The following is a 19,283-nucleotide window of genomic DNA, read 5'->3' on the forward strand; positions in this document are numbered from 1 at the left end:
TGTAACTTAGTTCTGTATTTTTGAAGTCTCCTGTAAATGTGTTATCATACTTTCATAATTTAAAAAATAAAAGAGAATAAAAAAGATTAGCACTCAAAAATGAGCACTAATAATCTAGTATTTTAAAACCTATTTAAAATGTATTTAAATATGTTTTGAAATGTTGCTATATATAAAGGTATGCAAATTTGATTTTTACTATAGTAAAATGGACATATTAAAATACATAAAATAAATTAATATATTAACATATATTTAGTATATAAGTTATTTATGTATTTAAATTTTTTGTGTATTTCTAAAAGCAATTTATTTCCTTAAGTGTTATGTAGTACTTCGGTTCAGTTCAGTTCAGTTGCTCAGCCATATCCGACTCTTTGTGACCCCATGGACTGCAGCACACCAGGCTTCCCTGTTCATCGCCAACTTCCGGAGTTTACTCAAATTCACGTCCGTTGAGTCGGTGATGCCATCCAATCATCTCATCCTCTGTCATTCCCTTCTCGTCCCACCTTCAATTTTTCCCATCATCAGGGTTTTTTCCAATGAGTCAGCTCTTTGCATCAGGTGGCCAACGTATTGGAGTTTCAGCTTCAACATCAGTCCTTCCAATGAATATTCAGGACTTATTTCCTTTAGGATGGACTGGTTGGATCTCCTTGCAGTCCAAGGGACTCTCAAGAGTCTTCTCCAACACCACAGTTCAAAAGCATCAATTCTTCGGTGCTCAGCTTCCTTTATAGTCCAACTCTCACATCCATACATGACCACTGGAAAAACCATAGCTTTGACTAGACAGACCTGTCAGGCGAGTGTGTGCTCCTCGGTTCTGTCTCGTCACAACGAAGATTTGGAGTGACGGACATTAAAGCCCTCGGCGTGTCACAGCTCTCGGGTCTTGGACAGACCATGTTATAGCTCTCAGGTCTCGAACGGACCGTGTTATAGCTCTTAGACAAATCAGTGTTACAGCTCCGTGTTACAGCTCTATTTTATTTAGATAATAGATATTTTATTTAGAAAATCCATCCTCGGCGTGAGGACATGCAGACCCAAAGACGTGAAGCGAAGAACGCCCCAGTGCGCGGGGAGAGAGAGAGCGGTTTGGCTCCTCTTTTTATATGTTTTTTCCTTCCCCTGAGCCTGCCCTATGTAAACTGAGTTAGCCAGGAGTGTTGTTTGTTCTACTTGAGGTCCTCACTCCAGTCCTCGGACCTTCCTTTGTTCTATTTTCGCGGGCTTTTCCCTTCCTTATCTTTTGAAAGTGAAAAGTGAAGTCGCTCGGTCGTGTCCGACTCTTTGCAACCCCGTGGACTGTAGCCTACCAGGCTTCTCTGTCCATGGGATTCTCCAGACAAGGATACTAGAGTGGGTTGCCATTTCCTTCTCCAGGAGATCTTCCTGACCCAGGGATTGAACCTGGGTCTCCCGCCTTGTAGGCAGACGCTTTACGGTCTGAGCCACCAAGGAAGTCCTTATCTTTTAGTCACCACCATTCTGGACTCCTGTATCCTATTCTAACTACCTAACAGACCTTTGTTGGCAAAGTAATGTCTCTGCTTTCTAACATGCTGTCTAGGTTGGTCATAGTTTTTCTTCCAAGGAGCAAGCGTCTTTTAATTTCATGGCTGCAGTCAGCATCTGCAGTGATTTTGGAGCCCCCCAAAATAAAGTCTGACACTGTTTCCACTGTTTCCCCATCTATTTCCCATGAAGTGATGGGACCAGATGCCATGATCTTAGTTTTCTGAATGTTGAGTTTTCAGCCACCCTTTTCACTCTCCTCTTTCACTTTCATCAAGAGACTCTTCAGTTCCTCTTCTCTTTCTGCTATAAGGGTGGTCGCATCTGTGTATCTGAGGTTATTGATATTTCTTGGAGCAATCTTGATTCCAGCTTGTGCTTCAACCAGGCCAGAATTTTGCATGATGCACTCTGCATGGAAATTAAATAAGCAGGGTGACAGTATACACCCTTGATGTACTCCTTTCCCAGTTTGGAACCAGTCTGTTGTTCCATGTCTGGAAATAAAGTTACAGATCTAGAAAACAAACGTATAGTTACCCAGGGGTAAGGGAGGGGGAGGGAGAGATTGGATGATTGCGATTGATACATACACAGTATATAAAACAGATAATTATTAAAAACATACTGTAGAGCACAAGGAACTCTCTTTAATACTCTGAAATGGCCTATATGGGAAAAGAATCTAAAAAAAGAGTGGATATATGTGTATGTATAACTGATTCACTTTGATGTACACTTGAAACTAATAAAACATTGTAAATCAACTATACTCCAATAAACATGAAAGAAAAATAAATTACCCAAAGCTCAGGTGCCTTTCTAAAACACACCAACCTTCATCCACTCACAAATTCGGCTACCCAGAGAAAAGAAGACACAAATGGATGTCACATCCGGTTGGTTCTGACTTCAAGCAGCTCACAGCTTATGAGGGCCCCAGGGGATGGGATAGAGGATTAAAATACAAAGTTAACAATTTACCTCAGCCTGGAGGAATAGGTAAAGAATTTGGAAGAGAAATGATTGCCTGAAAGATTAACAGAAATCAAGCCAGTTAAGGGACTGGTCAGGAGAAAGGTGACTGTGTGGTAAGGAGAGGCTAGAAACGGCAGAAGACACAGGCAGGGTTGTGTTCCTGGCGCACAAAGCTGACGCTTCCCTCTCTCTTGCTTTGCTGTCAACAGGTCAGACTGGCGAGTAGGGTGACCAACAGTCCTGGTTTCCAGCAAGGTGAGGCTTTTCAGTACTAAAATGGGACAGGCTTTGCATATCAGGAAGATGGAGCTCCGTATCTCTGTGTGGGTATCTGCCAGCTGAATCATGTACCCGTTGTTTTGCTTTTGTCTTCTAAGTAACAGAAGAGCGTGTTAAAGATAGGGTATGGAAAACAGAGAAAGGGGAGGTATGATTTTTGTGACTGGGAAGAAGATATCCTCCATGAAGGATAGAGTTATGCTATGGAGGACTACTTCCCAGCTAAGGACAAAGGGAGGGACCATGGAGAAGTCTGTGCCCTGCACTTGTGAGAAGGAAGAGCAGTAGAAGATTGCTGTGAAACAGTGCTTGGAATGTATAGACTGGAGATAGTTAATGGGAGAAATGGAACAGAGGACAAACTTATGGAAATTTCTTTAAAACTGTGTGGTTTCGATCATCAGTTCTTTCACCATGATAGAGATGGTTCTGTAATTATACTCATCAAGGTCTACAGTGCCTACCATGTTAACGTATTTATCAATCACAGTGAGGGTCATTGAAACTGATGTTAGGTAAATTCCCCCAAAGTTGTGTTCTAGTCATACATACAAGTATCAGTGTCTACTGCATGCTTTTTATTAATCTTGGGGCCAGACAGGAATTAAACACTTAGGACCTAAAAATGTTTTAGCATTTCACGTAATTTTGAACACGTTTACTTTTTAAAAATTTTCCATCTGTAAATCAGAACAATGCTGTGCGATAGCAGTATAATATGAGTCATATATATCACCTAAAATTTTCTAGTTATCAAACTAAAAAGTAAAAAGAAACCAATGAAATTAATTTTGACACTTTTAATCTAACATTTCAAAAATGTCATAATTTCAAAATGTTATCGATCTAAAAATTATTAATGAGATATATTACATTCTTTCACTCTGTACCAAGTCTTCAAATTTTGGTATGCATTTCTCATACATATCTCAATTAAAATGCTAAATTTTTATCAGAAATATTTTATCTGTATGTAAATATCTAAAAATGTACACAGTTGAAAAGGTAGATTAATATACCTAAGTTGTCACAAACATGCTTAAAAGTTTTCCAATGATTGCCTTGAATGTCAGTTTTAGAACTGAAGTCACTTGAGTTAATTAAAATGAAATGAAATTTTTAAAAAACCCCTTTGTTTCTCAGTCACAGCAGCTACATACATTTCAAGTGCTTCCTAGCCATAAATGGCTAGAAGCTACTCTGCTGGACAACAAAGAAGTAGAATATATTTAGTAAAAGAATTGGAAAGTGAGGATGTTTTATTACTCTCTATTGTCATGCTTTCTTTTTTTTTTTCCTTTTTAGCTGTTTACAACTATAAAAGCCAAGACTCTTTAAAATCTTTTTTTGTAGGCTTTAATTCCATGTACTTCCTGTAGATGGCAGCACTTTCTTCCCGAAACTCTAAGGGGGAGGAGTTGCTAGGATCTGTCACTCAGATTCTGGCATTTTTCATAGAAAGAGTCAGTTCTTTGGAAAATTCCTTGGTGGCATAGGTTAGAATCTTTTCAGCTCTATTGTCATTTTGCATAGATGGCTGCTGATTATGAAAACAGTCTCTTAGCCTCTAATCTAGAAAATTGCACATTCCTCAAGCTGAGGAAAGAGAAAAGCAGCTTGAAGGTGAAAGGAGAAAGAGATGCAATTACAGGACTTTTATCAAAATGCTTTCATTTGCTCAAATCCACGTTTCAGAAATGGTGGTTCCAAGTGCCGCTTAATAAGACTTTTCTAAGCAGATGAGAGGTAGATTTTGTTTTACAGACTGTTGGCAATGTTAATCTATTTTTTGTTTTTTTATTTTCCGTCAACTTTGTAACTGAAATTTTTGGAATGCATACATTTCATACTTCTTTTCTATTGAAGACATTCACATCTACTATTAAAAGAACTTAACAAATACCATTTAGATAAAGTTATATATATCTGTTTAAAGTTCATGGTTTAACATTTTGGCCTCCCTTTCCTCCCTTTCACAATGTGTTTATGATAATGGACCACGAGATAAGAGGGGTTGGAGAGATTCAAGTTGAGTTTCTAAGGACTGGTGGGCATTTTTGTGTAGCTCATGAGAATCCCCTGGTACAAAAGCCCAGGAGGTTGTAGTGTGTTTTTTGATTCTCTTTGAGTGGCATTTAAAAATCACAGCCTCTATTTTCTGTAATTATTACTCGGTCTATTTCCCAAAGAGAATATCAAAGTATGGTTTGAATTCTCATCATGACTTTGCATATTTTAGCTTTATAGGTAGAATATTTGTAGCGTAACTAATATAATGCATCTAATATCTATACTTTTGATTAAAAAATTTTATCATTTTTTTAATATGCTCTTTAATTCTCAAATTCTAACATAGCCTGTGAAATGGTAGACTAGAGAAGAAAGCTTGAGGACAGGAAGAGGCAACTTTATTTAGTGATCGGTGCATGTCGGAAGATGTGAAAGATTCTTTTGCACGTGTTTACTTATATTACCTTCTCTAATCTGAATAGCAATTTTTTATGGGTAAAGAAACTAGGCTTGGAGAACTACCACACCTGCCATTTAGCAAATCTCTAGGTATAGTTCAGAAAACCTGCTGAAATAGTTACCTTTCTTATCTTTTTAGCTGAGACCACATATACAGACTTATTCTATATGAAGACATCTGAGGAATTAAAACATGGTGTCATTTACATAATTTATGGCATCATATATTTCTGGTTATCTTTCTACTATTCCGTTTCTCCTATTCTGTCTGCTTCCTTAACAGTTTTTTCATCTTTTTCAAAATGTAATAATTACCCAAAGTTCAGCACTTAGTTTCTTTCTGATTTTTCTTCTTCAGTTATCATGTCCAGCCCCATGACTTCAACTCTCTTTCTATGCATATTAATTTCCAAATTTGCGACTTCATTCTTTCTGTTAGTCAGAATAGGGTAATTACTGAACAAATAGCATCATGAGTCTCGGGGGCTTATTTCTCTCACACACAAATTTTAATGCAAATATTCCCCACCTGCTTTCCTGTGGTTCCCCACCAAGTGGTGACTCAGATCAGTCCTGTCCAACTTACCCCGTTTTATGTCTTGAAGCCCTTTAACAGATTGGTGATGCCTATGGGCCTCCTCTTACTGATTTTGATCAGAGTACTGTGGTTAAGTAAAATAAACATTTTTGGAGGGATGTACATCCTGATGTTGGCAGCTTGCTCCCAAATGTCTCAGGAAAAAAGAAGAAATAATTAGATAGATAGGTGGATAGATGATAGAATGATAGCAGATAGGTAATAGGATGAAAAAGTAAGTCTGATAAATTGTTAATATTTGAGAAATCTAGGTAAAACATATATGGGAATATTTTATAATATTTTTGCAAAATTGTACTTAAAATCTGAAATAATTTCAAAATGAAAATATTGTTAAGACCTTATTCATATAAAAGCAAGAAGGAAGGTCCAAACTTTTATTTGCCTTGTGATTTTCTGTTTATTAAAGGACTTTATGTAGTGACAAGCTGGGTTGGCCGCTGGTATTTTAGTTAACATCAGAGTGTAAGTCTAGGAGTTTCTGAGCCAAGTGGAAAGAATATAGTTCTGCATATTTCGATCCCTTTTCCTAAGAAGAGAGCATTGTTGTGCTTTAACGTATGGATGTGTGTGCATGCATGCTATGTTGCTTCAGTCATGGCTGACTCTTTGCAAACCTGTGGACCGTATAACCTGTCAAGATCTTCTGTCTATGGGGATTCTCCAGGCAAGAAAACTGGAGTGGGTTGTCATGCCCTCCTCCAGGGGATCTTTCTAACTCAGGAACTGAACCCGCGTTGTCAGGCAGGTTCTTTACCGCTAGTGTCACCTGGGAATTCCCTAATGTATGGATACTGTCTATTAGTTTGCGTCCCAATCCTGCAGAGTCTGAAACATTTTATTATCTTGCTATCCTCTTACACGTTTGGGTAGATTTGAATGTCCAAATTGTCAACGGTTTTCCAAAACTTCATTGGAAAATCTGGTCTTGCAAGTTTACTTCCACAAGGCATCTCTCCAAACATGTTTTCTTGAACCACAGAAGAAAAGATCTGATCAAATTAGTTTATTAACAAGAGCTTATAGTACTGAATGGAGCCTCTGGGAGGAAATATCTACTTTAATTTCTTGAAAGTAAATGACTACCATTTTAATAGTTTAACATGCTCTGAAAGTGATGATTACTATTAAAGTAATTCTGATCCTTAGTATCAGTGATCGTGACTCTGGCTGTGTGCATGTACCCACTGTGTTTACACACACACTCACACACACACACACACACACACACACAGTGAGGTTACAGTAATGAAGAGATTAAAGTGGAGTCAAAATTCCTATAATTTTAAAAGATCATTTTGATGTCTCCAGATGTTAGATTTGTTGCAACCAGTCTGACTGTCATTTGCCATAGAAATCAGGTGCTTTGTGGTAGGAAAGGAGACATCCCTAACCAAAAACCCCTCATATATTTGTCAAGGCTCCAAAGCAAAATAAAATCTAGTTGAAGCTATGTGAACCTTATTAAGGTTAGATCCTCATATAAATAATTTGTCTGTTCAAAACATGTATTAAAATAAATGCCTGTGAAAGGTTTCGGGTTTATCTCTTAGATGCAGTGCTCAAGACTGTTTTAGTATACTTGTTCTCAGGTGTTATTTCAAGAGGAAATATAAAGATATAAATTTCCATTGATGAGGATTGATTGAACTCTGTAGCCTACTGGGGGTTCCTTTGATGAAAGCAAATTATATTTCCAAGCTAAGATATGATCAGCTAGTTATTAGTAACTTAAAAACATTTCCAGGAAATGGTTTGACCCTCAAATTGTTTTTAAAATCTGTTTGCAAAAAAATAAAATAAAATCTATTTGCAATAGTAGATCTCATATAAATGAAATAAGTTTAACTATAAACAACACTAAAGAAAAAAGAATTTAACCCCATGCAAAATCACACCATCTTTATTTTCTTTTGAACTTTTTATTTTGTATTGGAGTATAGCCAAATAAGAAAGTGATAGTTTCAGGTGGACAGTGAAGGGATTTAGCCATACTTATATACGTATCCATTCTCTTCCAAATCCCTCTACCATCTAGGCTACCACAAAACATTGAGCAGAGTACCTTGTGCTGTACAATAGGTCCTTGTTGGTTATCCATTTAAAATATAGCAGCATGTACAATATGTACATTCCCAAACTCCCTAAAACTATCCATTTCCCCTGGCAATCATAAGTTCATTTTATAAGTCTGTGAGTCTCTTTCTGTTTTGTAAAATAAGTTCATTTTCATCATTTCTTTTTAGATTTCACATATAAGGGATGTCTTATAATATTTATCCTTCTCTGTCTGACTTACTTCACTCAGTATAACATTGTCTAGGTCCATCCATGTTGCTTCAAATAGCATTATTTCATTCTTTTTAATGGCTGTGCAATATTCCATTGCATCTATGTACCACATTGTCTTTATCCATTCCTTTGTCAATGGATGTTTAGGTTAGCCATGTCTTGGCTATTGTAAACTGTGCTGCAATGAACATTGGGGTGCATGTATTCTTTCAGATCATGTTTTTCTCCAGTTATATGTCCAGGAGTGGGATTGCAGGGTCATATGGTAACTCTATATTTAGTTTTTAAAGGAAACTCTATATTATTCTCCATAGTGGCCAAAAAATTGAGGTCACCAGCCTATGGAATAATGTTTTCAAGTTCACATCAATAAGGGGACAGAGAAAAATTCTTTATAAAAGCATGGAATGTTAGTTGTTCCCTTCAATTTAAGCAGTGTACTCACCCCTCGACCAATGGATTGGCTTGGATTATTTGGAATCTCCCTTTAAAGCTGGAATTGTTGGTGCTAAGGGTGGGGGAATACATAATTTAAATTGTGACTCCTTTAAACTGAAGGAAAAGGATTTTGAGTTGGCATTAGCAGTTTTCACTGCAAGGAAAACATACATTTTGGACACATTAATCACTATTTGCCTTGTTATGTGGAATTTATCAACTTGAAAATTTTGCCCAGAAAACTTAAAGCTATTCTCAATGCTCACTGATTTTTTTCCAATGGCTTTTGATTTCATTGCTAGAAATAATTATGATTCAAACTTTTACCTTGATTTAGAATTATTACTGATCCTTTGGAGTTTGCATCACAATAAAACCATAAAATGAAGAGACAATGGAGCTGTGCATGCGTGCATTCAGAAAATATTTACTAAGCTGTAATTACATGCTATGTTTGGTGTTAATTGCTAATGATGCAATGAGCAACAAGTCAGGGTCTTTGGTATTTCAAAGTTTATAATCTAGTGGACCAATAAGTTCCTATTTTCAGTGGTATGAGACAGCATCCTACTGACTTTTTCTTAAGCTTATACTTTAACACTTTAGTATAGTAATAAAAAAATTTAAGAGTTAGTTACTCAGTTGTGTCCGACTCTTTGTGACCCCACGGACCATAGCCCGCCAGGTTCCTCTGTCCGTGGGATTCTCCAGGCAAGAATATTGGAGTGGGTTGCCATGCCCTGCTCCAGGGGATCTTCCTGACCCACATCTCTTATGTCTCCTGCTTTGACAGGTGAATTCTTTACCATGAGTGCTACCCGGGAAGCCCCTTTTGCTGTAATGTGCTCCCTTGCTCAGCCGTGTCTGACTCCTTGTGGCCCCATGGACTGTAGCCTGCCAGGCGGCTCTGTCCATGGGAATCTTCAGGCAAGAATACTGAAGTGGGTTGCCATTTCCCCTTACTACCATGCAAATGGCACATTCCATCTTTTTACAGGAAATAGAAGACAAGCCCGTTTTTTTGGTACTAGTGGTATAAATTTGTTTGTCTTGGCTAGATATTTTGCCAAGAGGTGGTTGAACTCTAGCTAATTGTTATCAGAAGGAACAATTCTGCATAAATAACCCAGACTTAAACTCTTAGTTTGGGGTAGACGTTCCCCAACATTTAAATAAGCAGTGCCAAACAGTCGAAGCCTACAAGTTAATTCATTTATCTGCACTTATAAGTATCTCAGCTGGTAAAGAATCCACCTGCAATGCAGGAGACGCTGGCTCAATTCCTGAATCATAAAGATCCACTGGAGAAGGGCTAGGCCACCCACTCCTGTATTCTTGGTCTTTCCTGGTGGCTCAGCTGGTAAAGAATCCTCCTGTAATGGAGGAGACCTGGGTTCGAACCCTTGGTTGGGAAGATCCCCTGGGGAAGGGAAAGGCTACCCACTCCAGTATTCTGGCCTGGAGAATTCCATGGACTGTATAGCCCATGGGGTCCCAAAGAGTCGGACACGACTGAGTGACTTTCACTTGGTAAAGCTGATAATAATAATAGCCTCATCAATGGATAGCTTGTAACATAGACTATTGCACAGAACCATCTTTATTTCTCCATGGGTTGTCACAATGGCAGTTGAAATTGTGAGTAATGGAATAGTGGGGAACATTTAGAATCTATAATTGACAGGCTTGGTGACTGATTGAATGGACTGTGAATTTCTAGTTTGAAAATAATCAAAAGTGGGGGAGTGCATGTAAAAACATAGAGAATCCTGAAGAGAAAACAGAGTGAGATAGGCTGAAGGTAGATTATGAATTCAATCTGGGATGTACCAAGTTTGAGGTTTGTCTTTGTCACCTCAGGAGTGCTTGTAGCAAAATACCATTGACTTGGGTGGCTTAAACAACAGACATTTGTTGGATGGTTCTGGAGACCAGGAAGTTCAAGATCAAGGTTCTGGCAGATGTGGTTCTTGGTGAAGCCCTCTTCCTGGATTGCCGATGGCCACCATCTTTCTTTGTCTTCACATGACCTCTTTGTGTTTTTCCACTTCTTATAAGGGCACTGATCCCTTCATGAGGGCACCACACTTATGACCTTAACTTCCCAAAGGCCTCACTTCCAAATGTCATCATATTGCCAGGTAGCACTTCAAAAGATGAACTTTCAGGAACGTTCAGTCCGTAACAAATTTCCAATAAAATGTCTGTGTGAAGATGTCAAATCAGGAGTTGGCTATTTTTGTCTACATTCCCATCAATCAATAAGCTTCAGAGAAAATGAGCTTTCAAGACTTCTTCGAACAATAGAAAAATAAGACCTTAATAAGATATGGTGGCATAATCGGCTATGAAAAGTTTTAAAGAAAAACACTGAAGATAGGTGGTGTAAGTCAGGTTGTATTAGCCTGGATAAAATGAAGGGTATAGGGACAGGGGCACGATAGCTGAGTTAAGATGGAAATTCTTTACCTCAACAATCAACTCTGATGGTTTGTGGACCTAAATTATGCGGTGACATTCTAGTAGATCTAGTAAAAGTGACTTCAACGTGATGTGGTCTTAATTTTTCATTGATAAGTAATAAAAATGAAATGGCATCACCGACTCAATGGACTGGAGTTTGAGCAAGCTCTGGGAGATGGTGAAGTACAGGGAAAGCTGGCATACTGCAGTCCATGGGGTTGCAAAGAGTAGGACATGACTGAGCAACTAAATGACAAAGTAATAAAATATTACACATTTGCTATACTTTTCTAAGAGCTGAAATGAGAGTGTTATTGCAATTAAAATGGAAAAAAAATCCATTTTGTTTGGAAGAAATTTCATTAGAATTATTTATTAAATTAGAGTATAATGCTCTGGAAATATTTATTACGCAGCATTAAAAATTTAATCATCACTAACAAAGACAGGCAGAATTTTGACTGTATTATAACAGTCCAGTTATTAAATATAATTGATAACTGTAACTAATATTTCATTTAACCATAATATTTAATTTAATATAAATGTGATGAAATATAATTGATAATTATGAGTGAAAAATGTTAAAGAAAAACTATCTGAAGAAGAGTTTTAAAACTGACCAGTTCTTTCCAAGAAGTGATGATGATGAGATTAATATGTACAAAACAAAGAAGAATTAAACCAATATAGATCATCTCAGACAGTGTTTTTTATATTATTGATTAGTTACTATATAACTTTGCCATTATAAGTTAGATTGAGTCTATTTTTTTCACAAAGATTCTGCCACAAAAAGTGAAAGTGTTAGTTGCTCAGTCATGTACGACTCTGGGTGACCTCATGGATTGTAGCCCACCAGGTTCCTCTCTCCATGGATTTCTCCAGACAAGAATGCTGGAGTGGGTAGCCATGCTCTTTTCCAAGGGATCTTCCTGACCCAGGGATCAAACCCAGGTCTCCTGCATTGCAGGTGGACTCTTTACCATCTGAGCCACTGGAGAAATCCAAGATTTTGCCATAGTGGGAGGCAAAAAAAGGCTAGACAGATAAAGCTCTAAAAGTCTCTCTGCATCTCAAATTAGATCTGAAGATGATTAGCTTGCCTACTTTAGTTGTTTCTCTGAGCTTAAAGAAAAAAGGAAAAGTGTTCAGATCAGAGGGCGAAAAGTTTGAAGGGGGAAAAAAAAAGAAGAAATACAAAGGAAGCATATGGATCAGTTAAAGATGCCAGATATGCACCAGCAGCATGGACTATACTAGAATTATCTACAAAAGTCTTGTAAATCACTGAGAAATAGTGTACAACTTATTTGCTTAAAATTTTCAGTTAATGTACCTTTGGAGTATTTTGCAGGTAACGATCCTCACTCTCTACCTTATTACAGAGGCAGAGCTGTTTCTCTTTGTCCCATTCTCCATCTGTGATACACTTTTTATTGCTCAAGAGCTATAGAATCATGTCCATGCTATTGTTGTCTGCCTGATGGGAATTCACGTAATTGAAAGCGTTTATCCTCTCTTAGTAGAAAAATTGGGCATTTGGAAGTAATGAAATCCCCCACCTTTGACAACAGCCCAGGAAATACTATTCACTCAGCTTTGTTCTAAAGTTTCCACTTTTTCCCAGTATAACCTGTTGAAAATTTAGTCCTGTACAAGAAATAATGCTGGAATTTCTTGTGACAGGCTAGCTGTCCACGTTCATGTAGTTACACCTTTGGTTTCTATTTCACCACTGATCAAAAAATAAAATTACATTCTTTGAAAAGAAACACGGAATGACATGAAGAAAGTCCATACTATATTGTAAAGTGAGAAAAAAACAACTTATAGTGCAAAAATTGAATAGACTCTATTTTTTTTTGAGTAAACAACTCTATATGTAACATTTAAGTATATATGTTCAGAGGTTTGCTTAATTAGAGAGTGATTACCTCTGGGGAGTGAGATGAGGAAACATAAGGAAAGATTTTCACTTTTTACATTATACTTTTTATTTTATTCACTTTTGTATTGTTAGAATTTTTTAAAATGAGCAAGTGTTATGTTGTCATTAAAACAAAAACAACTGACAAAAAAACTCCAGGGAGTAAGAAATTACTTGGAATGGAATATGTCTAAATAATTAGTTTGTCGATACGTCTTGACTATTATTTTCTCTTGCTAAATCAAAACTCTCCTGCTTTTCTCAGGAGGTTGCTTTAAAAAGGAAGGTAAATGTTTCTAATTAAATGAACAGCTCAACCTTGCCACCTCCAGCCTAAATCCCTCATTTTGGTTTTGTGGTGACAAATGCAACATGCAGATTTTTTTGAAGGTAATTCAAGGAATGTGGGTGTTCAACAGGGCAGTGTACACAACCAGAGTCGATGGGAAGCCATTCGGTAACAGCTGTTTTATCAGACTGGAGCAAGAAGGGAGATATGGGGCAACAGGAAGCAAAGTCTCAATAGGGGTCCCAACTGCTCAACTGAACCGGGTACTGTGACACGCACCTACAAATCATGGAAGAGTGGCTCTTTGAGCTTAGGTGCCAATCTGATTCTTGACTCTACCGCAAATTAGTAAGGAGAAATTAGTTGTTATTAACTTTTGTAGTAACTTTTGCATTATATACAAAGGAAGGGTTGTGTCTTGTGTGGCCATGTGTAAAACAAACAACCAAACAGAAAGCTAGAGGCTGATCCCTTTTTGGTTTTAACTTTTAAGGCCAGGTTTAGCAAAATATGGGCTTCCCTGGTGGCCCATGGTTAAGAATCTGCCTGCAGTGATGGAGACCTGGGTTGGGAAGATCCCCTGGAGAAGAAATGGCTACCCACTCCAGTATTCTTGACTAGAGAATTCCATGGCCAGAGGAGCCTAGAGGGCTACAGTTCATGGATACGACTGAGTGACTAACACTTTCACTTCACTTAGCAAAATATGTGGCAGATTCTCCAACTATTTGCCAAACAGGCAGTATCTGCTTTTCAGGGGATTTACAGTAGAGGCCCCCTTTGAGGGAGTTGTGAGAGCAATAAAGTCAGAGAGACAAAAGGGTGAAGAATGATGATTGCCACATGATAATCTCCATACAGGCGAGATTCAAAACAGTTTTGCCAACTTGAAAATTCAGATTTGTAAATCAATGACTGCCAACTTTGTATTCTTATCAGATGGACAGTCTTAATGCCCAGTGATTGTAAAGTCACTCAGTTTGTGGTGCTTCATTATGGTGGGCCTGGGAAATGGATATACTTTCTCCCCTGTGATGACACTCATTCTCTGGAACAATCCTTTCTCATTCTTCTATAGTAGCAGAAAGTCTATTGATGAAGATGAATTACCTTTGCTCAAGAGTATGTTTGAAGACCGCTACTGGGGAGCAGCCAGGTGACTCCGTAAAGCGAGGGTTGTTTCCTTGTTTCATGGATCTTGCACAAACAGGAGTTGAGGCATTTTCTCCTTTTCACTGATTTAGGGGGAGATCCTGCTTGTAAAGTCAAGAACAGAGTTTTCAGATAGAGTCCAATTATCTTTTTTAAAAAAGCTACAGGGATGCCTGGTGTGCTGCAGTCCATGGGGTTGCAAAGAGTTGGACATGACTGGGCAGCTGAAAAACAACAGCCTCTTATTTCCTCTGTTGGCAAATTATTGGGCTGTAGAGGTTCTAGTTGGAAAACTGATCCCTGGGTCAAGTTCAAATGGTGAGTTGATTTTGGGGGTTGTTATCAGTAGTGTTATGGTGTCGTGTGTGCGTGTGTGCTTGTGTGCTAAGTTGCTTCAGTTGTGTCTGAGTCTTTGCGACCCTATGGATTGTAGCCTGCCAGTCTCCTCTGTCCATGGGATTCTCCAGGCAAGAATACTGGAGTATGTTGCCATGCCATTCTCCATATGGTGTTATGGCTTTCAAATAAACATACATAACATCTCTGGTAAAGAGAAAGCTTTCTACAATAAGAACGAGGAACAGATTTAAACACAATGCTTTGCACAAAGTAGGTATCTTATTGGATGACTCAATGGGTAAAGAATCTGCTTTCAATGCAGGAAATACAGGAGACTCAGGTTCAGTCCTTGGGTTGGGAAGATCCCCTGGAGTGGAAATGGCAACTCCCTCCAATATTATTGCCTGGAAAATTCCATGTATCTAATAGCTACTTGTGGAGTTGGAATCAGTGAATTAAGCAGAGCTATTATAAGGAACGGTGTCATTAGGGAGTTAGAGAAAGTTTCTGGAAAGGTTTGGTCAGTTTTGATTCATGTTGCAATGGCGTTGTGTTGAAACCATTTCACTAGCTGGTAAAATTTATTAGCAACAAGAGATAGAGACTTCCACTCACTTGCTCTTGTTGTTTTACTTCCATGAGGTTGCTTTGGTCACTCCGAATGGTGCCATTTTGGGAAGCACAGCATCTCAGAGGAAACAATGAAGTCGGGGTTGGTGAGGATGGTGAGAACAAAGGGCTGTTCTGCAATAATGAATAACGTTGACATTTTGTTTGAAGTCCAGTTGTGTTGTTTGAACTTTTCTGCCTCTGAACAAAGCATCATATGCCAAGAATAGGTAATAGTTTCTGGATCACTGGGAGCCAGTTAGTCATGGCTGAGGAGTGGCGGTGCTGCATGGTAGTCTCCTTCAGTTTCTAAAACCATAGGCTGCTTGTGATGGACTCTCAGCCTAGTGTTTGCACAGCGTTACGAGGGCTGGATTGTCTTTGCTTTTTACCACTATGGAGCATCTTCAGGAGTCTATGATGATTATAGAGGTTAGAGATGATCAGTTGAGTCCATCTGTATTTAGGGAAAATGTCTTCCTATCCATGGTGTTTAATATTTTCAGGTGTAACCAAAAGAAACCAATGTTTCTCTAGACATTTACTGGTACATTAACATAATTAGCTGATTAGATGGGTAAAAAAAACCTGGGCCTCAGTGAAGTCACTGGTAACCATTAAATAACTATAGGTTGACCCAAATGGCTTTTTTCTTGGTTTGTCACTGACTTCATTTTAATGTCATTTTAATTGACTTTTCCTTCATCTTAACACAGGGAAATAGTGAAATAATAGGGCTAGGGTGGACCTTGAGCCAACATCAAGTCCCATGTATCCCACTGACTTCAGGAAATGTCAAACTTCAAAATGTTATCTGCATGACTACTCTGTAGGCATCCATTTCTGTCACTGGGAAAGGCCTGAAGCATCAGAAGAGGTAAAAGGAAGTTAGGACAAAAAGTAGACATTAAAAGGAATGCAATCTCTTATACGGAATAGACATACCCGAAAACAACAGAACTGCTCATCGGTGGAGAAAAATACTAGCAAGTTAAAATGGCCCTGGAGGTTACAGCGTAGAGCACTTGGCAAGGGAAGAACAAAATCTCCTGCAAGAGATGGATGTTCAAGGCCTGTTGACTTAAAATCTCAAATGACACCAGCACTGGGCAGGCCAAGGGAAGTCAGACCCAGGCATCTGGTCCACCCTGAAGATGTGCTAAATTTTTATGATTTGGAGAACAAGGGTGGGGTCAGGAAGACAGTCACTTAAGAAGGGATATGTAAGGCCCTGAAATCCCCAAAAGGAGGCCAAATGAAGAGGATAAGATATGGATGGGCACTTTTAGTTGTAAGTAGAGGGGTTCTGGCCTTCCCTTGTTGCTCAGCTGGTAAAGAATCTGCCTGCAATGAGGGAGACCTGGATTTGATCCCTGGGTTGAGAAGATCCCCTGGAGAAGGGAAAGGCTACCCACTCCAGTATTTTGGCATGGAGAATTAAATGGACTGTATAGTCCATGGGGTCGCGAAGAGTCGGACATCACAGAGTGACTTTCACAGATGGGTTCCAGATTTTGGAGGCAGGGATGAACAGGTAATGCAAATTCAAGGAAGGAAGCTGGGTCAGAATGGATTTGGCAGCAGGAATCAGATCCATTATTAGTAGGATGCCTGGAGAACATAGGGGAGGATTGGAGACTACTTTGGGGAAATAGGCAGTGCCCTGGCTGACAGAGACCAGCACAAGTAGTTGAAACCCCTACTGAAATATTAGGAAAAGGAGCCCTGGGAATTCAGTTCAATGTGGAAAGGATTAGTAGGGGCAATACCAATGGTTACTGCAGCAATTTTACGATGAGAAATACCAAAGCAGAGTCTTGTCTGTTTTCTGTCTTTCCTATGAACAGACTGGCAGGATTATTTGGCAGCTAAGGCAAACCATAGAGCTACGGGTGCTGGTGGCTATTAATTGCAAGAGCAACAGCAGTGAGTTCTCACTTACACAGATGGAGGGGAAAATGTGTTCCGACCACCGAGTGGGGTTGGTTGGAGAAGGAACTGTGTATAAGGAGAAATAGGGAGTCGGGCTGATGGATGGGCTAGCAGGTAAGTATTTGGGTTTTATGTGAGGGGCAAAACAGTTCAAAAGGTTTTTTGTTTTGTTTTTTTTTTGAGGATGAGAGTGGCATCTCAGAAAGGTTAATCTAGGCTTGTGGGGAAGCTAGTCTGGGGTATGAAAACCCAGAGAATATCATGTACAGCTCTGAGCTTTGAGTTTGTTTTTTCCTTTTATCTCAACGAAGGGTGTCAGTGAGGATGTGGGCTGTGGAAACTGTGAAGAAGAGGTGAAACTAGCGCTGATGTGAAGAGCAAGAGGTTGTGGTCAAAATGGTGTTAATATGAGAATGGGCACATGAAGATCAGAAATCCCTCTGGTAAACAGAGGCCAGAGTGATGGTTGACCATGTCTGCTTAAAATGCATAGTAGATTATGCAAAGGGCTTCTCTGGTGCCTCAGATGGTAAAGAGTCTGCCTGCAATGCGGGAGACCCATGTTTGATCCCTAGGTTGAGAAGATCAACTGCAGGAGGGCATGGCAACCCACTCCGGTATTCTTGCCTAGAAAATCCCCATGGACAGAGGAGCCTGGTGGGCTATAGTCCATGGGACAAAGAGTCAGATACGAATGAGTGACTAAGCATAGATTATGCAAAACCAGGAAACCCATGTATTGGCATTCAGCTCCCCAAGACAGGATTCATTCCTGGTCTAATTTTTAAAAGCAGTTTCCACTTTCCTCTAAAATTCATGGATAACTATCATTCTTGAATTCTACATTTTTGTCACGCAGGTTCCCATTTTTTTTTCTTGCTTTGTGCACATTTTATATAAAAAAGCAAACACAACCAGTGCAACCCAGTACATTGCTGAGAAAAGCCTATTCTTTTTTTTTTTTGAGTTTTGGCAGTTCTCATTCCTTCCTTTTCCTCATATAATTCATTGTTTAACCCAGTGATTCTCGACTGGCAGCACACTGGAATCACTCTGATTCTAAAAACAATGCATACAAGTGACTCCCCAAGATTCTGACTTCATTCCTATGAGGTGGGTTCTGGCCAGGAAAATGATTAAATAGCTCCTCTCATGATTCTAAAGTGTAGCCAGGATTGAAAGCCACTGGACTTTCAAATTTTCTCTGTTCTTTTGAAAAGGGGAAGCCCAGACTTGAGCAGAAGTCAGAACATTAGGCTGATGTTCGCTGCCACTGACTATTCATGCTCAGTCCACTCAGGGCTTTCCAGGAGAGCATTGGCCATCAAAATCTTGAGACAAAACTACCCACCCCCTGGTTAGGGTGTAACACTTAACAGTCCTAAAAGCGTTTTTGCTACTTTGTGTATATAATCATAGTGCAGTGGACATTTCCAGCTAGATGCTGTCTCACTTTTTAATGTGATTTTTAATCAAAATCTAATAAGAGAGTTCTTAAATATAAGTGGGTCATAAATATTCAGATTTTGGTTATCATTGCTGTAGGAAGCAAATACTAGCAAAACTAAGTCTTTGTATTCTTAAATGTTTTTTTGCTTTTAAAGCTAGACATTTTCTTTCAAACTTCCTTTGAAGTAGAATTATATAGGTGAAAGAATCCTTGAAGATGATTTTAATATAACCTCTTAAATTTATAGATGAAGAGACTGAGAGCCTAAGAGATGAAATGATTTCTCTAGAGCACATAGTCACTACACCAAGAACCCTGATGTGCTGGTTCTCAATCGAGAATTTTCTTTCTCCTATATCCTGTCTTTGCCCTTTTGCAGACCTTTGTTTTCATCTATTTCAACATATATTTACTAATTGATACACACACAAATTGTGTAGACAGGTCAGAACAACTTTAAGATTTTTTTTTTTAGTGGAGAAAATAAAATATTTGTCTAATAAACAGTGGCAAATATTTGTTTAAAAAGTACTGTGCAAGA

The 19,283-nt window shown here is 38.7% G+C and overlaps 1 protein-coding gene across 4 annotated transcripts in view; it reads left to right on the top strand.

Moving 5' to 3' along the window:
* The window catches only part of ESR1 (estrogen receptor 1), a 391,695-nt gene that overhangs the window by 69,365 nt on the left and 303,047 nt on the right, over window positions 1-19,283 (top strand). The window contains exon 2 of one of the 4 annotated variants that reach the window (XM_081530291.1): window positions 2,712-2,825. The exons of 2 other annotated variants lie outside the window; for them this stretch is intronic. The gene's annotated coding sequence lies outside the window, so the exon portion shown is untranslated. The remainder of the gene's footprint in view (window positions 1-2,711; window positions 2,826-19,283) is intronic. One more of the 4 variants, XM_081530289.1, reaches the window with a different exon arrangement.

Source organism: Giraffa tippelskirchi, chromosome 9 (genome assembly GCF_054371585.1).
Source record: "Giraffa tippelskirchi isolate mGirTip1 chromosome 9, T2T-mGirTip1v1.2.pri, whole genome shotgun sequence".
Classification (NCBI taxonomy): Eukaryota; Metazoa; Chordata; class Mammalia; order Artiodactyla; family Giraffidae; genus Giraffa; species Giraffa tippelskirchi.